Consider the following 22633-nt stretch of genomic DNA (forward strand, 5'->3'; position numbering starts at 1 on the left):
AAGGTCGGCGAAGTCAGAAATCCGCTTAAAGTACCCTGTGAAGTTCTGAAAACCCTGACTTTAGAAAAGTCAGAGGTAGAGAGCGCAGCCCCGGGGGTTGGCGCAGTACCCATATAGGCCCGTTTTGAGAATACGCTCCGGCTGAGGTTTCGCAGCCTAAACAATCGATTCCGCTGGTCGTTCAGCGGATAAGTAATAGTTACTTATACGCAGTGCGGCTGTACCGCACGTTACTGTGTGCATTAGTTGGTTACCTTGATACCCATTCCGCAATTTGCGTACACTTTGCGGGATCATAAACGCTATTTGTACACTTGACGTGATTTGTGTAGGTTTTTTTTATTTTAAGGGAGTTTCGCTGTTTACTCAGGAATTCTCCAGCAACTGATATTTACTGGGAGGGGTAGCATACTCCCACACACTCTCAGTAAATAGAGGTTACACAGGGGCCCTGGGTTGGGTACGCCAGCACTGAGGACGGTGTGTGGGTGTATTGTCCGACGTGGGCGAAAGTGAGTGAGAGCACTTGTTGAACTTTCACCGTTGTCTTACCTCTGGGAACTTGGTTTTTGTAGGAATTCGCTGAGAAGGCAATACCTGCAAAGAATGGGGGCCAGTTGCTCAAGTAAGGGACGATCAACCAAGGTTCAGGTTGATATAATTCCGCGGGCAGCAGGGTCGACGAGATATATAATGTGTGAAAAATATGGATCACACGCAGAGGTCTTATGCAATGAGTGGGAACGTATGACTGTGAACGATGGGGAACAGTTCCCCAGGGTAGGCAGTTTTAATCCTGAGGTTTTGCAAAATTTAAGGAGAAGGATATGTCTGATAGAATCCGGAAAGCAACGGATTAGACATTATGATTATTTACAGTTATGGCAACAGGAAGGTGAGATACAAAGGGGATTAGCTCAAGCAGCTGGTTCCAACCCTATCAGAAAACTGATAGCTACAGCACCACCACCACCATACATAACAGGAGAGAAAGTGGCTACAGAGAATGGCATACTGGTATATTATAAAAGTGCACTTAATAAATGTATTAATGATAAGAGTAAAGTTGATAAGTGTATTGATGCTAATGCTAACCCGTGCAAGTTGTATCCCGTCTTGAACTTCTCTCAGGACTGCGACCAGGAAGATGAGCCTACCACAATATCGGCACTCTCTCTAGCAGCCACCATACAAGAGACTACAGTGGGCACGGCCCAACCAGTAAGAGGAGTAGCGAAGGCCCCTAGTGGAGGGACAGGTGAGGTCGTGTCCACAGGTAAGTACCGTACTGTACATTATGCAGAAACAATTACACCACACATTATAGAATCAACCCAGAGTGATGTGATTGAACTTAATCCTGTCAGGGTGATCGCAGTCCCAAATGGAAAGACTGACGCTCAGGGAATCACTCCCGTCAGGAACATTGCAATGCATTGCCCCTGGTCCCGGACAGAATTAAGGACAATTATGTCTGAATTTCCTGATCCTAGGAAAGATCTAGTTGCATGTCAAAGGTTTATTAAAGAACTAGGTAACTCCGCAGAACCCAATAACAAAGATTGGCGGACATTGCTGAGGGCATGTTTGCCCTCCAATGTAAACCCTGTAGAATTCATCACTGAATGTAAATTAGATGAAGAGGTACCTCTCACTGAAGAGTACAATCAGGACAATGTAAAACGGATCAACCTGCAGTTAGGAGTATATTTCCCAGCTGTTGTCAAGTGGAACAAAATCTTCTCCATAAGACAAAAAGAAGGTGAAACTGCTCCCGATTATTTCCATCGGGCGCTGCAGGAAATGGCTAAGTATACTGGTATAGAAGACATTAAGAGTAATGTGCACCATAGGGAAGTAGCGGTTTCTGTATTAATGGATGGGTTAAAGGAAGTATTGAGAACCAGGGTACAAACCACTCAACCTAACTGGAGAGGTATGTCGGTGGCTGCTTTGAGAGAGACCGCTATTGAGCATGACCGGAACATCATTAGGCACAGGGAGTCACAAGGGGACAAACTGATGACCGTAAGTATACAGGCCCTTACAACCAGGCCTCATCAGCATAAATCCCAGACCCCTGTTGGTAAATCGAAGGTGATAACATGTTTTAACTGTCAGAGGGAGGGATATCTTGCACGAAGCTGTATGTTTAAAGACCCATATAAGGTATATCAACCCCCTAGACAACCACGTGACACACAGTATGACACACGAAATTGGGATCAGGGACCGCAGAGGAGAAGTTATGAACCACATGCAGGGGAGACAAAGAGGTACCCACCCAGGAGAAACACTAGTGATTTCTGGCGCTATTGTATATATATACATATATATATATAAATATGTGTAATTGCGAGTGGGTGCCTATATACACAGTCAAACCCACTCCGCACAGGTATCAGGGAATTAATCCAATAATCTCATACCTCACAAGATCTATCCAGCAGCAACAAAGGTGAAATGGCCTGTGGATATGGCCAACACAATCCACCCGATTTTTAAAAAACCGGGTGTGAACTAAAACAAACAAAAAACCCCCCTTGCGCTATTCAGACTCAATTAGAGGCAAAAGAGAGGAAGATGACCATAAGACGGTCATCCGCCAAAGGAGGTTTACTTTGTGGTGCACTCTTTTGTTAGTATCAAATATGAAATGATTATAGAATTAAAACTTAGCATTTATTGATTATTTTTAATATTGTGGCGAAAAAATGGACATAAACAACATATGATGGTCAGTATTGACCTGTAGGTATATATAAGCGTTTTTGGTTTAGCTGGTAAGCATAGTGATATCAGGTTAATACCCCCTTTCGTATATAACCACACTTATATTATAACATTGATGAACAATAAGTGAAAATATAAATCAATTATAACGGGTAGATAAAATATTAACAGAGATATTTCCAAGAGAATTATTCCTGGGTCTCTAATCAATTACCCGATTTGCGGTCCTCGTTGCCTCAGTAATAGCACTCCTTCTTTAGATAAAAAACGGAAAGTAATGTCCTCTAATTAGGCAGGAGCAGTGGGTATTGATTAAATCACAATATGTGATAATTACCAGCACACCATGGAGCCTTTAGAGTATTAATTGAATTACTGATTTGTAATGCAATACCCCAGACATGAGTCGGGGAAGTAAATGCACCTTGATCATCGTTATAATATGATTGAATAGATTTTTATTGTTGACACTGTTCTTTTGGCCTGCATGTACTTTAAAACATAATTGGCAAAACAAACAATTTTCTTTGCAATAGATGTCTAATGGTGGATACAAATAGCTGATAAGGATCAATATCAATCAGATCATCTGGCAACAATTTTCTTTGCAATAGATGTCTAATGGTGGATACAAAGTAGCTGATAAGAGTCAGTATCAATCAGATCATCTGGCAGCACAGTAGATGAACAGGTGTCATTATAATAGATGACTGGTAGCCAATATAAATTGCAAAGAGATAAGGGTTAAGTGCTAAGGGTCGTTACCAATCAGATCATCTGGCAACACAGTAGACGAACAGGTAGCTATTAGCAAATATGCACAGCAAAAAGATAAGGGTTCCGTGCCAGTAAGATTATCTATACAGGGTAATATCTCCAAGAGGCTTTGAGACATTTATCAGTATAAACATTGTATCATTTTGTTTAAACATACCAGCCTGTGAAATTTAAACCTTTTTCCAATCATGCTGTATCATTCTGTCTAAACGTACCAGATTGTACAAAATATATATAGAAACCTTTGTCTGAATCAGGCTGCACTGGTCCAATTCAAGGAAGCGTACATCCCCGAATCAATAATCCATAAAACATTTACGTGGATGATATGGTCTATACAGATGACCATAGATGTAGATACATATCTAAATTTTTCTGAGAAGGTGCAAGTGTCCCAGCAAATATCGGCCAATCTCCCTATCTACTGTCGTCCCATGTAAATCAAATCAGTGAATGGGAACGATGAGAGTTCGGGTCATACCGTTTACTGGGACAGAAGGAAGAAGTGCGAGTTGCTTCTGCTGTCCTTGGGCCGGACTTCCACTCCCCTGTTGTGTCGCCACAGTGCAGGGGCAGTGGGAGACCTGCCGTGGATGAGAGAGCCGCTCTGAGTCACATAGATAGCGGGTGTATCTCGTAATTCGTGTGTGCACGCTGAGTGCAGAAGACCGCTCACGTGACCGGACGCCGGGTCGGGTTTGAGAATTCCACGCTCCCGGAGACAATGTGCGTCTGGTTAACCAATTGATGACGTACGTTTCACCACGGGCTTGTTCACATCAGTCAATTAGAGGCAACAAGGCTTGAATAATCTCAAATAAGATTATAATTACAAGATGATTTTATTATCTATAAAATTGATCAAATATGAACATATATAATTCATTAATAACTGTAATATGCGCATATACATAAAAATAAGACTAAAACATTAATAATAATACAACTACTAATGAGCATAAGAGGTGGATCATATAACTAACAGTGACCACAGTGGGCTAGACACTGATAACATCCTTGCTTTTAATTTTCAAATAAGACCTCCTCAAATGTGTTCATGAGTCATTCATAATTAGATATCATATGGTGTAATATATTTGAAGCCTTTGTTTAAAGATCTCTCAATGAATAGAATTCATCCAATTGCTCACATATACTGATAGTGCTTTACTTGTGGGATATCATTCAAAAAGGTCATGGAGGAAGTAATACACACCCGGGACTCTTAGTGCATCGCAAGCACCTGTGAGAACAATGCTCCCGTCTCAATTGCCACAAATGATGTCCTCCGTCTCCCACTGAAACTGGCTCCCGTGCACACACCTGTATTGGTTTGGAGAGAGAAGTAACAGTCCGGCTCCCGGAGCCCCGCGCACTGCAGGCGCTAGAGATATATTCCGCTCCTGTTTTCCAGCCGCCGCATATAGCGTCCTCTCGTCTCCTGCGTGTCAATCTCAGACACCGCTGCACTTCAATGAGAGCTAACAGCCAAGGTCCACCGGGTCACAGATAGGGCACTTTCTCTGACGCGTTTCGCTTCTAATTGAAGCTTCCTCATAGAGTAAGAAACTTATTAGCAATGTAGCCCTTTTTAAATAGCAGCCTCATATTGGATTGGTGCAATCATCCACCTAGATATATAACACCTGTCTTAGATCCACCTCCTGATCCACCTCCTTGCTCACCTGTTGCTTAATTAACTATTACTATTAACCATTAACTTCTCATATGCCCGCCTGTCTATAAAGAAGCACCTATTTTAAACTGCTTTAACAATATATATATACACAGATATAATCTTATTTGAGATTATTCAAGCCTTGTTGCCTCTAATTGAGTCTGAATAGCGCAAGGGGGGTTTTTTGTTTACCCACCCAGGAGAGACTGGCAGGTCTCTGAAAATTCCCAGCTACCCCCTTCACATGTTGTAGCTGCCAGCGCGCTGCGGGGAGGTCATGTCACAATCCTAACTGTAGGTTTCATATTTGGTGACTTACCCCTGCCATCTGTCCCGGATCCTGTGTCTTTTTCTCAGAGTTAAACAGCTTGTCAGCACTATGAGTTTTCCTGAGTTCTCTGCCTGAAAGGTAATAGTTAATTAGCTCCACCTGTGGTGAGCTCCTGTGTGAGGCTGAATTCAGTAATCTGAAGTTTAGGCCTAAAAGCCAGCATCTTATGTTTTGCAGAAGTTCAGACTTCAGTGTTCTCTAGGCCTCATTCTACATCACAGCCTAGTCTAGAGTAGTCACATGACAGTGACTGTTCACCTGACCCAGAATTGTCCAATCCTCTGCCAGCCTGAGACTCTCTGCATCACCTAATCCTGCTCACCAATCACCAAGGACCAGGAAGTATAAGTCGGGAGGCTGAGTTGGAAACTGGGCCAGTTCCTCGTGTCACACACAGCTTTGTGTGAGTCTTCAAGCTGAGCTCTCTAAAGGTAACCTTTGTACCTAAGTTCCTGTGGAAACTCTGTTCCCTTGTTACCCTGTTTGGTTTACTTTTGGGTTGCCACTGATTTCACTATTTCCATGAGTCTCAATGTAAAGGCACAGCTGCAGTGGTTCGTCTTAAAGGCACAGTACTGAATTCCGTATTCTCCACTGAAAATCACAGCTGCCGTGTTTCAGTTTTACTGCTGTTGTAGTTGTGATCTCCAGAGCTCCCGTATCCCTGTGGCTTCCGTGCCTCCAAGAACCTCTGTGCCTCCAAGAACCTCCGTGCCTCAGCATCTCCGTGCCTCCAAGAACCTCCGAACCTCCGTGCTTCAGCATCTCCGTGCCTCTGCACTTCCGTGCCTCCAAGAACCTCCGTGCCTCAGCACCTCCGTGGCTCAGCATCTCAGTGCCTCCAGGCACTTCTGCACCTCAGTGCCTCCAGGCACTTCTGCACCTCAGTGCCTCCAAGCACTTTTGCACCTCAGTGCCTCCAAGCACCTCAGTGCCTCCAAGCACCTCAGTGCCTCCTAGCACCTCAGTGCCTCCAAGCACCTCAGTGCCTCCAAAAACCCAGTGCTCACAAGCGTAGTTGGTGTCTCCAGCATCCGGTACTCCTTAATTCTTTTCTCAGCACCTTTTCAAGTTCTGTCTTTCAGGAGACCTCCAGCATCCATACCTGCTTCCTGTCTGCCGAACAAATCCTGCATGAGGAAAACCTAGATTCGGTCATCTCTGCTGCGGTCCCTCTTCCTGCTTACCCGAAGAAACCCCGAGCCCACAACACCCCCAAACCAGGTCAGTGAAAGTATTCACATAGTCCTCCAGTCGCCCGCACAGACTTCACTAACACCGGGTTCACAAAACCTCAGTCATGACAGGTCACCACATACAATAGGGGTGGGGCCACACCTGTAGTCTGCATCCAGTGAAATTAATTGCGAGCCTTGGAAGTGAACCCGAGGTCACAATTGATGTAGCTGGTAGATCACTACCATTCCTTGTAGATACAGGGGCGTCCAAGTCAGTGTTAAATTCAACGGTGGGTATGAAAACCACTGGTAAAACAATTCCAGCCATGGGAGTAACAGGAGTAGTACAACACTACCCTTTAAGTAAACCAGCAGAGATTACGATAGGGCCTTTGCAGACCAAGCACTCCTCTTTGCTAGCTGCATCGGCTCCGACTAATCTACTTGGGAGAGATCTACTGTGCAAGATGGGGTGTGTCATATATTGTACTCCTGAAGGTGTTTACTTAGATATACCCGAGAATCACGCTCAGGAAGTGCAAGATATGTTAGACTCCCCCCAAAGGTTAATGTCACACACTGCTGTTACAGACAGGTGTCCATCCAAGGTAGATGAAATGATCTCCCAGATACCGGAGTCACTTTGGACCAAGAATGGACAAGACACTGGATTGATGGCAAATGTAGCTCCTCTAGTAGTTCAAGTAAAAGATGGTAGAATAGCTCCAAAAATCCCACAGTATCCTCTAAAGCCAGAGGTGGAGTTAGGAGTTTACCCAGTAATAGAGCGCTTGCTACAACAGGACATTCTGGTTAGGACGTCCAGCACTGCCAATAGTCCCATCTTCCCTGTGAAAAAGAGTGGAGGGAGGGGTTACAGGCTAGTGCAGGATCTAAGGGGGATCAACAAAATAGTTGAGAGCCAATTCCCCGTAGTGCCAAATCCAGCTGTCATCCTTATGCAAATCCCTCCCACTGCGAAATTTTTCACTGTGATTGACCTCTGCTCCGCTTTCTTTTCGGTTCCTCTGCACCCTGACAGCCAATATTTATTTGCATTTACATACAGAGGAGTACAGTACACCTGGACTCGCTTACCACAAGGTTTCATTGACAGCCCAAGTATTTTCTCACAGGCTTTGCACGATTGTTTACAATCCTTTCAACCTGAGAGCTGATCAGTATTAATACAGTATGTAGACGACTTGCTGCTGTGTTCTGATTCACTCGAATCGTCCTTGAGAGACACGAAACAACTTGTTTCATCTTTCTGATACGGGACACAAGGTTTCAAAGGATAAGTTGCAGTTATGCCAGACCAAGGTAAAATATTTGGGACATTGCTTGACACAAGGACTGAGACACCTCACCGCTGATAGAATACAGGCGATTCGCGACATGACTCTGCCACAAACCCAGCAACAGATTCGCACTTTCCTAGGAATGTGTGGGTACTGCCGAAACTGGATCCCAGGGTTTTCCATACTGGCCTTACCTTTACAAGAGATGGTCTCGTCAAACAAACCAGATCGGATTTCGCACACAGATGAGTCCGAACTGGCATTTGAGAGACTCAAACAGTGCCTATTGCAGGCGCCAGCATTAGGTATGCCAGATTATGGGAAACCCTTTGAACTGTACGGTACGGAAAGTGCTGGGTGTGCGGCAGGTGTTTTAACCCAGAAACATGGTGATGCCAGCAGGCCGGTAGCCTACTACAGCGCTCAGCTAGATACGGTAGCACGATCCCTCCCCACATGCTTGCGAAGTGTTGCAGCGATAGCATTGCTAGTGAGTAAAAGCGAAGATGTAGTGTTAGGACACAACCTGACCATCCATACACCTCATGCAGTGTCAGCCTTACTGAATTCTGCCCAAACCAGACGTCTCATCTGCACGGTTTACAAGGTGGGAATTAGCACTAATGGCCCCTGTAAACATCACCATAAGGAGATGCAGCGCACTAAATCCTGCAACATATCTCCCAGGTGTGCCTGGACAGGCACAAAGGGTGGGGGATGAGAGTGATGGTGAAGGAGGATTTAGTACAGACACTGACATACATGATTGTATTGAATATTTTACCCAAAATTTCACTGCAAGGCCCGACATCAGTGACAACCCACTGGAAGGTGTAGATTTTACCTTTTGCACTGACGGTAGTTGCCACAGACAGACGGACTCGGGAGACTTGTGTACTGGATACGCAGTCGTAGATGACAAAGGTACCATAGAAGCGGAACGCCTGGGCCCACCTCACTCAGCACAAGTTGCTGAGCTGGTCGCCCTAACCAGAGCGTGTGAATTGGCTAAAGGTAAGTCAGCCAATATCTACACGGATTCTAGGTATGCCTTTGGAGTAGTGCATGATTTCGGGGCCCTATGGCGCCTCAGAAATTTCATGACGGCAGCTGGCACACCCGTGGCGAATGCGACCCACATCAAAAGACTTCTAGCAGCGATACAGGAACCTGACAGAGTGGCTGTTATCAAGTGTAAAGCCCACACATACAGCCAAGACCCAGTGTCACTTGGTAACAGCCGGGCAGACGAAGCTGCTAAATCAGCAGCCAGCACCCCCATACAGACATACATCACACAACTGATGGTATTCAATACCGTCAACACACAGAAATTGAGTGAAATACAAAATTTGTGTTCCCAACAGGAAAAGGCAGTCTGGGGGTCAAAAGGATATGGCCAGGAGTCCTCAGGACTCTGGACAGATGGACAGGGTAAGCCAGTGGCACCCAGAGCATACCTTCCAAGTTTAGCTGAGGCGGCACATGGTCTGACTCATCTAGGCAAAGAAGGTATATGGTAAGAGCCTACTGGTGCGCACCAGGATTTTCTTCTCATGCAGGTAAGAGCAATGACATGGCTCACCTGCTTGAGGAAGAATATTGGAAAGGCGATACCAACTGAACCATCCCATATCCCGCCAACGGACGTCCCTTTTCAGGTAATACAAATTGATTTCATACAATTGCCACCTTGTAGAAACTTAAAGTATGTATTGGTTTGTATTGATGTGTTTTCAAATTGGGTTGAAGCGTTCCCCGCTGCCACAAATACTGCTGTGTTTACTGCAAAGAAAATTGTGCAGGAATTTGTGTGCAGGTATGGTATCCCTAAGATAATTGAAAGTGATAGGGGTACCTATTTTACAGGTGAAGTCTTTCAGGTAATGTGCAAATTAATGGGGATTAATAGTAAGCTGCATACTCCGTACCGCCCACAGGCGAGTGCGAAAGTGGAAAGAGTAAACAGCACTATTAAGAACAAGTTGAGCAAAGTGATGGCTGAAACTGGATTGTTGTGGCCAGAAGCTTTGCCACTTGTATTGTACAGCATCAGAACCACTCCCAGGTCCCCCCTTAATCTGTCCCCCTTTGAGATTCTTTTTGGTCGACAACCCCATGTAATGATTGACCCCCAGGATGATTTGAAATGTAACAATAAAGTAACTGTAAAGTATTTGGTTAAGATGAGCAAGCAGTTGAGGAATCAAAATAGCAATCTAAAGCTGGTGATTCCTGATCTGCCGGACAGTAATTGTCATGACATTGAACCTGGGGATTATGTAATGATTCGTAATTTTCTACGCTCAGGTTGCCTGATTGACCGTTGGGAAGGACTGTACCAAGTCTTACTGACCAGCACGACAGCATTGAAGGTTGCCGAGAGAGAGACTTGGGTCCACTCGTCTCACTGTAAGAAGGTCGCTGACCCAAAGAAAGCCTGTGACAAAGAGCAGAGTGTGGAGGAAACCATATCACTGGAGTGTCTGTTCCGGGAAGGTTGAGAGGCAGGACGGTTGTCACGGCACCTGAGCACAGAGAACTACAAGACCAGAGGCGGTTGTCGCATCAGTTTTCTTTCCCTCCTAATTATTTTATTTTTTTGTGTAAACTGTTTTTATTAATTAAAGCAGCAGGCAAAACATTACATCAATACTTTTCCAAAAAGGGGGACAAAATCATCACATATCATAAGTGTCAGTACAATACGCTTAAAGCGCCCCAAGTATGAAAATAAATTGTCTGCTTAGCTTACAACATCATAACTTATAAAGGGGGAACATTTTAACAAAACAGCATAAGAAAAAAGGAAAGAGGAGAAAGAGAGAAGAGAAGAAAGAAAAAGGAAAGGTAGGGGAAAATTAAAACAGGTAGAGTCAGGTGTGAGTGTCTGCGCAGAAAGGACTGGTTGTATGGGGGACAAAGGGGGGATCTTTACCAATTAAAGCTCTGAGGCATATTAGAAAGGCATCGTAATCGGGATATGAATATGAGGGGGGTTATGTCGCCATGTAGGACCGATACACAGGTGTGTCCTTAAAGTCGTACCAGGGAAACCAGATAGCTGTGAAGTTAACCGTTTTTCCGGATGAGAAGGAGACCAGGTCTTCCATATCTAAAAAGTGATCGATCTTTGTGAACCATAATTTAATCGAGGGTGGTGAGGTGGATCTCCAAAGAATTGGAACAACCGCTTTTGCTGCGTTGCTAAGATGTCTCAACAGGGAATGTTTGTAGGAGTGCGCCTCTGCGGAGGTATGATTGAGGAGCCAAAAACCCGGGTCTTTTGGGATCTCATCTCCCACTATCAGTTCGGAACACTTAAATACCTCTGCCCAAAATGGAGTTATAAGAGGGCAATCCCACCAAATATGTATAAAACTCCCTGGGGCAGTTTTGCATCTCCAGCACAGATTCGTAAGGGAGGGAAACATTTTATTGAGAACAAGAGGAGTCCTATACCACCTATATATAAGTTTATAGAGGGTATCTAATGTCGATAAGCATAAAGAGCTCGCTTGGGTGTTACTAAATACGGAATCCCATTTGATCTGCGTAGGTAGCCCTGATAGTTCCTTCTCCCAGGAAGCCATGAAGGTAGGTGGCTGCTGGAAAAAGTCTTCCATGATAAGCGCATAAATTTGTGAGATAGTATGTGTGGGGGAACTAGGAGAAACGCATAGTTTTTCAAACCCAGTGAGATCCCTAGTTATGTCAGAGAGGTTCTTAGAAGATGATATAAAATGATGAACCTGCAGGAACCTCCAAAACTCAGCACTATGTAGGTTCCAAGAAGATTGAACATCTGAAAAGGAGCGCACCCTACTCGAGCTCACCAGCTGACCGACCCTAAAAATCCCGGCTTCCGCCCATGGAGCAAAAGCTGTCCCGTGGAGACCGGGAGCAAATTCGGAGTTATGGAGAAAGGAGGTTAGGGGGGACCATTTGGAGGATATATGGCTCTGAGATCTCAGCGTGGCCCATAATTTAAGCGTGGGGGAGACCGTGGGGTGAGTAACCTTCGGTAGGGTAGGAAGCCAAGGTGCAATTTCGATATAATGTGGAAGACAGCCCTCCTCTAGTAGAACCCATTGTTTGAATTCTTTAGCACGCGTCCATTCCAGAATCCTATTCAAATGTACTGCATGGTAGTAGTTAATAATATGTGGAAGTTGTTGCCCCCCTTGATGTTTTCTCCTAAATAAAATATCGTGTTTAAACCTGGGTGTCTTACATCCCCAAACAAATGCGGGAATAAGATTCTGGACGTCTCGGAGCCAAAGTAGGGGGATGTGTATTGGAAGGGTCTGGAAAAAGAATAATATCCTAGGGAGGGCGTTCATTTTGATAACGTTGATCCTGCCGAACCATGACAGTCTTAGTTCTTCCATTTCTGGAAGTCTAGACGAAGCCTTGCCAACAAGGGGTTAAAATTTAGGGAGAATAATTTGGATAAATCGTTGGACAGTAACACCCCCAAGTATTTTAATTTGTGATCATGCCAAGTAAAGGGGAAGGCATGTTTCAGACCCTCTACTATATCAGGAGGAGTAGTTAAATTCATGGCAATAGATTTTGAATAATTTATTTTGAAATTAGAGAGGGATCCAAACTTTTCAAATTCTACCATCAGGTTTGGTAAAGAAGTGACCGGTTTTGAGATTATAGCGAGTAAATCGTCGGCATATAAAGCCAATTTGTATTCAGTCCCTTTTACCAGCAAACCCGAGATATTCGGGTTAGCCCTAATGCTTCGAGCTAATGTTTCCATGCAAAGGACAAAGAGCAATGGAGATAGTGGGCAGCCCTGTCGCGTGCCATTGAAAATAGGAAAGGAATCAGAAAGGGAGCCATTAATCCTAATTTTGGCGGACGGGGAAGTATAAAGAGATAGGATTCTGTGAAGACAGGCGTTACCGAGCCCTAGATGCTTCAGTATGCCAGACAAAAAGTCCCAGTCCACTCTGTCAAATGCTTTTTTGGCATCAGTCGACAGTATGATTGATGGGGACGAAAGCTGGCCGGCATAGTGAATCATGTTGAGCACTTTAGAGGTGTTATCTCTAGCTTCTCGGCCTAAAACAAATCCAGCTTGATCTCCATGTATCAGACCAGGTAATAATAGTTTAAGGCGGTTTGCAATCAGTTTGGCGAAAAGTTTTATATCTATATTTAATAGTGAAATTGGCCGATAACTGGAACAAAGACTGGGGTCTTTACCCTCTTTGGGTAAAACTGCGATATGGGCTTCGAGAGATTGTGGGGAGAAAGGTGATTGTTCTGATATAGTATTAAAGGCTCTCGTGAGTAGAGGGACCAATTTCTCTTTGAAAGCTTTATAATAAGCAATGGTATATCCATCAGGGCCGGGACTCTTGCCGTTGGGAGAGGATTCTATAACTTTCCTAACCTCCTCAGTAGAAAAAGGGGCTTCTAGATCTTCTACTTCTTTTGTGGATAACGTGGGGAAGTTTAAGGTCCGTAAATAGTCAGCTATGGCTGTTTGATGGGACAGCTTGTCAGTCCTTCCGGTCGGACCAGAAAGGTTATACAGAGTGGAATAATATGCCCTAAAGGCCCTAGCGATGTGAGGTGTCTCATGTTGGGGCTGACCGTGGCTATTTTTAATTGTGTGAATAAAAGTAAGAGCACGTTGCTCTCTAAGGGCTTTAGCTAGTAATTTCCCAGGTTTGTTACCCCATTGATAGTATCTGCTACGGCACTTCCGATAAGAAAATTTGACTCTGTCAGAGAGTAGCTTATTCAGATCTGCCCTAGCAGCTTCAAGATCAGCGTAATATTGTGGGGTTTGGAATTTCTTGTGTAAAAGCTCGAGAGATTGTATTTTAGACAATAAATCACCCCGAAGTTTCTCCCTCTGCTTTTTACGGAAAGATCCTATCTGGACACAAACCCCCCTGATGACACATTTGTGTGCTTCCCAGACTGAGACTTTAGAAATGTCATCTAGGTCGTTGGTACAGATATAAGAATCTAAGGCGCTGTCGATTTGAGACCGACAGTCCGCGTCCTGTAAAAAAGTGTCGTTAAAACACCAGGACCATTGGCGATGTGCACTGGGAGGCAAGCGTAAAGTGAGGTTAACTGGGGCATGATCTGACCACACAATTTGTCCTATAGAAGCATCAGAAAGGAGGTGTAGGTGCCGGTGGCTCAGAAACAGGTAATCGATTCTAGAATATGTCTGATGTGGGTGTGAGAAAAAGGAATAATCTATTTCAGCAGGATGTGTCAGTCTCCATGTGTCAATCAGCTGGTGGTCGAGCAGGGCGCGCCTCACTCCTCTATGCTCCCTCTCCGGCCTGCAGGAAATCTTTTTAGAATTGTCCTGGCGGGGATCTAAGGTCCAATTTAAGTCACCTCCCATCACCACCACCCCCTCCAAGAGAGGTTCCGCACTATCCAGAACTGAGGACAAAAAGGAGGGCTGCCTAGCGTTGGGCGCATATATGTACAAAAAAGAAAAGCGTTGACCGTGTATGTCGCATTTCACCAGCAACCCTCTACCTTCAGCTATTCTATGGGAGGTAACATTAAGGACAGGCAAGTGGCGAGCCAGTAATATAGCTACGCCCAATGTCTTACCGGCAGAATTATTAGACAGGAATACATGAGGATAATAGTGACTTTTAGGGACGGCACATGTCCCATCTTAAAATGCGTTTCCTGAATAAAAGCGACGTCAACACTCTCATCCCTAAGACATTTAAGGAGTTTAGACCTTTTCTCAGGAACATTCAGCCCTTTTCATTAAGGGTAGTTACATGTAGATCGCTCACCCCCATTGTCACGGCAGACCTAAGGGCTTCACGATAGTCTTCCCTACGACAGACACTGGGGGAGGGAAAGGAAGAACAGCAAGGGAAGGAAATAGAAAGAGAGGGAAAGCAGAGAAAAGGAGAAAAGATGATGCAGCGTGGGAAACCATGCCGCAAAGTACTTTAGTTTTAAACAAAGATGACAGTACTAGAAAAAGGATTGCTGCAAAAAGGACAGGAGCGGAATCCTGCCGACTCCCAGTCCAAAGAAACAGGGGATGCAGCATAGAGGGGGGCCCAGGACAGCGACCGTCCACAAGATAGAAGATAAACAAATATATGGTATTTACCGAGGTGTGCACAAAGGCACAGGTGAAACAAAACTAAAATATAAAATAAAATATGAAAGCGTATATAAAGATATACCTGTAATCCTTAAACTATCAACCCAGGTTTCATAGAGGCTGAACAATTGTGTATATGAGTGTCGTCCCCGATTAATGAATGCAGTTAAAACAAAATAACATATCGACGATACCCCATCACTCATCTTTGAAACCATTACAACTGTACAATGTTACATAAACCGATCTCACGTGTGAGCAATATATAGCACTATTTAAGAGAGAGAACCTAGTGTATGACATGAGTAGCAGGAATATTCACGTCCGCATGGGACGAGACGTCTCCATCAGGGAGGCTCAGAAGAACGTGAACTAGGAGTAGTTCCCCGCGTCCGAGGGGAACGCACTTGTTGCCATGCGTCGTCTGGAGGGAGCACAACAGGTAAGTCCGGTAGGTAGTGAAAAGCATCCCAATCTGGTAACGGTACCGGAGGTATTCCCAAGGTCGTGAAGGCCTGTAAGTCCGAAGGTCTAGAGAGACTCACGATCTTGCCACCATGAGAAACCTGGAGGGAGAAAGGGAAGCCCCATCTATATTTCAGTTCGAGTTTCCTGAGAGAGTCTGTCAGAGGCTTCAAGGCTCGACGCTGTTGTAAGGTCGACCAGGCGAGATCAGGAAATATCTGAATCTTGTCCCCTTGAAAGACAATATTGTCCAGCTGACGGGCCGACCTCATTATTTCCTCTTTTTGGACATAATAGTGGAGCCTGCAAATCACGTCACGTGGCCTGTCAGAGGGCAAGCTGCGAGGACGGAGGGCTCGATGAGCTCTATCAAATATAATGTCTTTGTTCGGATCCAGGTCAATACGTTCTCCAAATATTGTAGTTAAGGCAGCTGTCAGGTCAGCCTGTTGAACGCTCTCAGGTAGGCCCCTGACTCTGATATTATTTCGCCGGCCGCGATTATCCATATCCTCAATACGTGATTTTAGAAAAGAGATATCGTCCCTTTGATGAGATAGAACCTCACGAAATTTAGTCAGAGACTCCAAACTAGACGATTCATGGCGTTCCAAGACATCGACACGGGTCGCAATTTGGGACATATCTTGTCGGAGCGCTGTCACTTCCTGAGTGATGGTGGAAAGCAAGCGAGTCTCCAAGGCCGAGAAATCTTGTTTTGTGGGGAGTGATTTTACATGAGATAAGATCTCGCTTATCTCCGCAGACAGAGAGGGGCCCTGTGGAGGCAGCGGAGTCCCCGGGGATGTCATGTCGTCTACCAGGCCGCGCAGATTCGGGGAGGCCGGGACAGCTGGAGAAATCGCGGGTAATGAGGTTGGAGTTAAGAACTGACGTAGGTCTGACGAATGTCGGTTCGCAGGGGATGAGATCGCGACCGGCTTGGTCTTGGCCTTTTTTTTCTTTATCCCTCTCACCATGAGATCGGTCTTCAAATAAAGCAATGTAGTATTACACTTTCACATATCCTCGGCAGTATAAAACATGTGGACCGTCGCCGTGCAAAAGCCCCCACGTGGCTTTAGGGCAACATCAGGCAGGCAGGCGCATAGCTAGGGAGCCATACGTCAGCTCACAGTGGCAGGACATCCGACTTGGTCCAATTGAGGTGCAATTACGGGACACTATACGTCAGAGAATATGCGGCCGTGACACCGCTCCACAGTGTTATGGAGGAATGGCGACAGCGGGTGACGGGCCGTGTGGAATCCACTGAGCAGGTAACCCACTGATGCAAACAACTGAATGGATGGATGGATGAGGGGCACTTTTGCGGATGGCAAATGGCAAAAAAAAAGAACAAAAGGCTGTAGTGCCCAGCTTTATATTCCAGCTTTATATTCCCCCCTCCCCTCGCTGGGGCACCACGGACCACAGGCACTGGGACCGCACCTACGTCCAGAGGCCCAGCGGGAGAGAGACAGACAGTACCTGCTTGGATATAAAGATGGCCGCCGGGCGCCCGTCGGCCCCGTCCCGCGCGGCGAGTCTCAAGGTCCCTGCTGTGCAGAAGCGTGCAGCGGACAGCCTGCAGCAGGGAGTCTCTCCTGGCCGCGGCCAGCGGCGGTATGCAGGAAAGATTTACGGAGGAGGTCTGCGGCCCGAACTGTGGGTCCCGGAGCCGCGTCCGGATTGAGGAGAAAATTGAGGCCCCGGCTTCCGTGAGCCCCATAGGCCGCAACCCGCAGGAGCAGTAAAAACTGCTCCCCGATTCCGCGGCACTTCGGGGGGGCACAGCAGGGGGAGCAGGAGGTACAGAGGAAGTACTGGGGCAATTAGAAGAGCTCAGGATAAATATATATATATAATGTACAGCTGTGGGTCCCAGGAGCTCTTTCAGAACACAGCTGCCTCCTTCAGCAGCCAGGCCACGCCCCCTAATTATTTTCTTTACCCCTATTACAACTCTTTCTTTCTCCTCCTGCAAGATGGACTTGCCCCAAGAGACTGCATTCCGTGTTTTCCTGTTGACCCTGTTGTTGACCAGAGCAGTCTGTTTCGGTGAGAGCACCAGAGAGGTCGAGAAAGGATTTGGAATAAGTTCTGATGACAAGGATGGATTCGTAGAATTCCAAGATCAACACAATCACAGAGTAAAGGCGAGTATCAGAAAACGATCTGGTAGCCATGACACTAGGAGACATTGTGAAGGATTGTTAGCTGAAGAGAATTGTATCTGTAGGAATTGTGAAAACATAGTTGAGGACGGGTGCATCCAGAGATGTCAGTCCAGCCTTAATATCAACATGGACCGTCATCCATTGAGTGACTATCACTCATTAGTGGGTAAGGTTTTAAACCAAACGGAATGCTGGGTGTGCTCACAAGTACCTCAAGGTCATAGAAAGTCAGGACTAGTGCCATACTCTTTAACGATAGATGAGGTACTTGAATTAAGGGGTGGGAGACCGGTGGACAAGAAATTTTATATTTCTAAGCCTCCTAGTTTGAAGCTCCACCAATATCATGTGGATAGGTCCCTAATATGTTTTAACATTTCTAACCCCGAAAGCCGGGAAATTGGGAAGTGACATGGAACAACCGAACCATGGCATTTTCACACAGAGCCGATAGAATGCCCGTAGACTCAGAACTTATACGCCAAATAGCCAATGGTGGGAGATATTTCCAATATAGGTACACTCTAGGAAGTAGGACCATGCGAGTTGGAGAAGTATCACCAGGATAGTGTACGCATATCATACAGCCTGATACGTGTACTAGACAAATGATAGAGTTAGGGATAGGATTTTTCACCTGGAAAGTTTGTAATATGGTGATGTCATATTCTGTCCCATATGTCCTCCCCGATGATGCATATTTCATATGTGGGGCAAGCCACTTATACGCCTTCCTTCCAAACTCAGAGGGATTGTGTTACATTGGAAGAGTGTTGCCGGAAGTAATGGCCATTACCCATGAAAAGATGAAAGACGTTCACCGCAATGCTCAAGCTCCTTACACTCACTACGAACACATTGTTAAGAGACACCTTATAGATAGGACAGAGCATGCAGCCTCTGATTTGATCCACGAATCCACCGGGATTCAATTCCTACTCGCGCTAGATATCACCCGTACCGCCAGAGGAGTTATAAATTTTAGGTATATAACTGCGCTAGCGAACCTGATAGAGAACATCACTGAGATGTATGATGACACCTTCAGGTATACTGGGAGAGAATTGCAAGCTTACAAAACGGAACTGATCCAGCACAGGATGGTTCTCAATTACATCACAGCGGTGACAGGCGGGTATTGTATCACCCTAGCAACTCAGTATGGTGTGAAGTGCTGTACATATATCACAAACAGCACTGATGACCCTACCGAGGTCATAGATCAAAAGATGGACGATATCTTGCAATTGAAATGGGAATTCCGAAGGAGACACAACCTTACCCTTACTGCTGTGGGTAATGAACTGACCGGCTGGGTTTCATGGTTGAACCCAAGCAATTGGTTCTCAGGTTTAGGAGAATGGGCTCAAAATGTTATCGTTACTGTAGGGAAATTTCTCTTATGTATCCTAGGAATTGTCATAATGATTGGTTTGATATTTAGATGTGTTCGGATTTTAATGCATTGCAAGCGCAGTACCAAATTGATGAGTTTGAGGAGCGAGGGCATTGTAACAACAAATGGTTTAATTTATGACCCATCAATCGAGACAATGCTGTGATAAGATGTGATTCCACGGTCCGTTTCTTTCACCCGTTTCTCCTTTGTTTTTCTCCAAGGTAAAAAGACATCCACTCGGAAGAAGATTTTGATGACCCTTTATACAGACCATTGATGAACTTTTTCACAGACACTTGATGAACTTTTAGAGACTTTAACTTTCTATGGACACTTGAAAAACTTTGCTTGCCACTTACAGCAAAGATATAGCAATCCGGACAAGACATCAACAAGACTTCAACAGACATCCAAGGACAATCACATACATTATCATAAGAATGCATTTATAACACATGTTTCTTATCTTCATCTCTACGATCTTCAGGTAGTGACACACATAGTCGACAGGTGATATAGACACATATATTAGCACTCACATATTTTCCCCCTCCATGTATCATCAACTAATGTGCACCCCATTTGTTGGAACTAAAAGCCGAAAAGAGCTCGGTAGAGTTTGTTAGCCCACTTACAGACCCTTAATATGGGATAAGAAGGATTCAATGTATACTTCGCGATACCTCGAAGCTTATTTTAGAACATGTACGGCACGATGATACATGACCCCTCAGACATGAATTTCATACATACATGCTTTTACCTATCCCACTAGGTCATACATTTCCCACCTTCTCTCCTCCCTACACCCAATCATATATAGGAATTTCACGGTATTATATATTTTTCTGCTTAAATTGTTTAGATAAGTGGCAGTTATTATTGACTGCCAAAGGGTGGACTGTCAAAGTCGAAAAATATCATGATGCGAATGCCTTGTACTAACCCCTCATGCACATGCCCGCTGCTCGTGCACTCAGTCTGCCGTGCGTGCACATATCCGCAATTTGCATAAGATCGCTCCGGCGATCACGCGCCTGGTATGCGCATTTACGGTAGAGTTTGTGAGCGTGTAGCGGGCGACTCGATCGTAGCATATTTACCCCAAATAGCGTATATTGTAGATAATATTCCCCTAGACAATGTCAGCAAGTATGTTTAGTTTAAACGGTTCTTGGACAGAGAGATTCCTCTTTGCATGATAGGAAGGGTCAGATAAAGGTTGAAAGGTGGTGTCTAGTATCCAGCTGTAGAGTATTTTAAGGGTAACATTTCGGTGTTGGTTAGGAAAGGATTGCTCGCTCCTGCGTATAGTTATGTACAAAAGTAGTTTATGAACATTGATTGTATTTGCTGTTTATTACACGTGGCGGGAATCCTGTGGATACCTCCCACCTGAGCAGTTGGGGAAAGACACAGCCCACCTGTTCAAATCCACCTATGACCTTTGCTATAATGTGGAGACACATTCCTGTGTCCAATGAAACAATGAGATTACAGGGACCATTGTATTGTGAATGTATGTTGTGTATATAAAGACCACCATTGCCTGGCCAGACTCTCACTCTCTCTGAAGGCTTTCTCTCTGAATGCTGAGGGCTGGATCCAGGACGCGCTTGCGAATCATCCCCACGTATGTATATTTCTCTGTAGCCATTTTGTTATCCATTTTGTTCGCCATTCATGTTCTCATTTGTTCACTCTTGTTTGCGATTGTTCATATTATTTCCTGTTATTCTGTTTAGATTTCTATGTTAGTTTGTAGTGTATAAATTGTATTGTGTTTCCCTTTTTCTCTAAACCATCCATGGCAGTGTTAGAGCTGCTTTGGTTTTTAAATCCCAACCAGGTCTTGTGTTTTCACTGTTTACTGCAAAGGGCTTTCCTTAGCGCCTCAATCGCTCAAACAGCATACACATTGTTAGGGGTTTCAAGCGTTACATCATTGTAGTATTTGACTACTAAGGTTTAGAGTATAAGCATATTCCTACTGTAGTTTTAATAATAAGGTGTAAAGGTTATCAACTGTGTGTGCACTCGCTGTGTGTATTCCGTACACTCAGCGCAGCGTGTGTACGCCAAGTGCGTACCACGTACGGTACTCCGTACGCAACTAGCGTGCAAAGTGCGTAGCACATGGTCTAACGGCCATAGCGGCTCAATGGTAATAGTATATAGCTTAATATTTAAAGGTAATATTTGACATTATCAATATATATATATATATATATATATATAGAAAACAAAAAGCAAAAAATACCCTTCCTGCGCTGAGACTGAGCAGCATCACTGAAAGATCTCCTGTTAGTAAGATCTTACGATAGAATAGAAACAAGCAATAAATACAGAGTGCGCTATAACAATACAACTGGTTGAAATTTGATCACATCCAGATTCAAGTGAGGGACTTCTCTTGAGTTCTTTTATCCCTTAGGACAGGGATGTCCAAACTGCGGCCCTCCAGCTGTTGAGAAACTACACATTCCAGCATGCCCTGACACAGCTTTAGCATTCTCTGACAGCAAAACTGTGTCAGGGCATGCTGGGATATGTAGTTTCACAACAGCTGGAGGGCCGCAGTTTGGACATGCCTGCCTTAGGACATTCCTGATTGGGGCCTATAGAGAAACCCTCTCACCAAAAAAATCACCCGACAAAGGGGGTCATTCCGAGTTGTTCGCTCGTTGCCGATTTTCGCAACGGAGCGATTAGGGCGAAAATGCACATGCGCATGGTACGCAGTGCGTATGCGCTAAGTATTTAAGCACAAAACTTAGTAGATTTACTCACATCCGAACTAAGAATTTTCATCGTTGAAGTGATCGGAGTGTGATTGACTGGAAGTGGGTGTTTCTGGGCGGAACCTGACCGTTTTCTGGGAGTGTGCGGAAAAAACGCAGGCGTGCCAGGAAAAAACACGGGAGTGTCTGGAGCAACGGGGGAGTGGCTGGCCGAACGCAGGGCGTGTTTGTGATGTCAAACCAGGAACTAAACGGGCTGAGCTGATAGCAGTGTAGTAGTAGGTCTCGAGCTACTCAGAAACTGCTAAGAATTGTTTATTTGCAATTCTGCTAATCTTTCGTTTGCACTTCTGCTAAGCGAAGATACACTCCCAGAGGGCGGCGGCCTAGCGTGTGCAATGCTGCCAAAATCTGCTAGCGAGCGAACAACTCGGAATGACCCCCAAAGATACACAGTTTAGTAGGAGTGGTAATTAAAAATAATAATATTTAATCCAAGTCATAAAATGACAATACAATTATTTAGTAATTTAATCCAGGAAGGGAGATCTCCCTTCCTGGACGCTGCAAACACACATCCAGTGGGCATATGGTATTAAGATTAGATTCAAGTGTTAATTACTGGATCATCACTATATGTTATTGGTCCTGTATGCACTGGATTGCTGTATACTACTGATCCTGTATGCAAATCTGTTTACTAAACTGTGTCAGGAGGAGGTTTCAC

This window comes from Pseudophryne corroboree, chromosome 8, assembly GCF_028390025.1.
Source record: "Pseudophryne corroboree isolate aPseCor3 chromosome 8, aPseCor3.hap2, whole genome shotgun sequence".
Taxonomy (NCBI): domain Eukaryota; kingdom Metazoa; phylum Chordata; class Amphibia; order Anura; family Myobatrachidae; genus Pseudophryne; species Pseudophryne corroboree.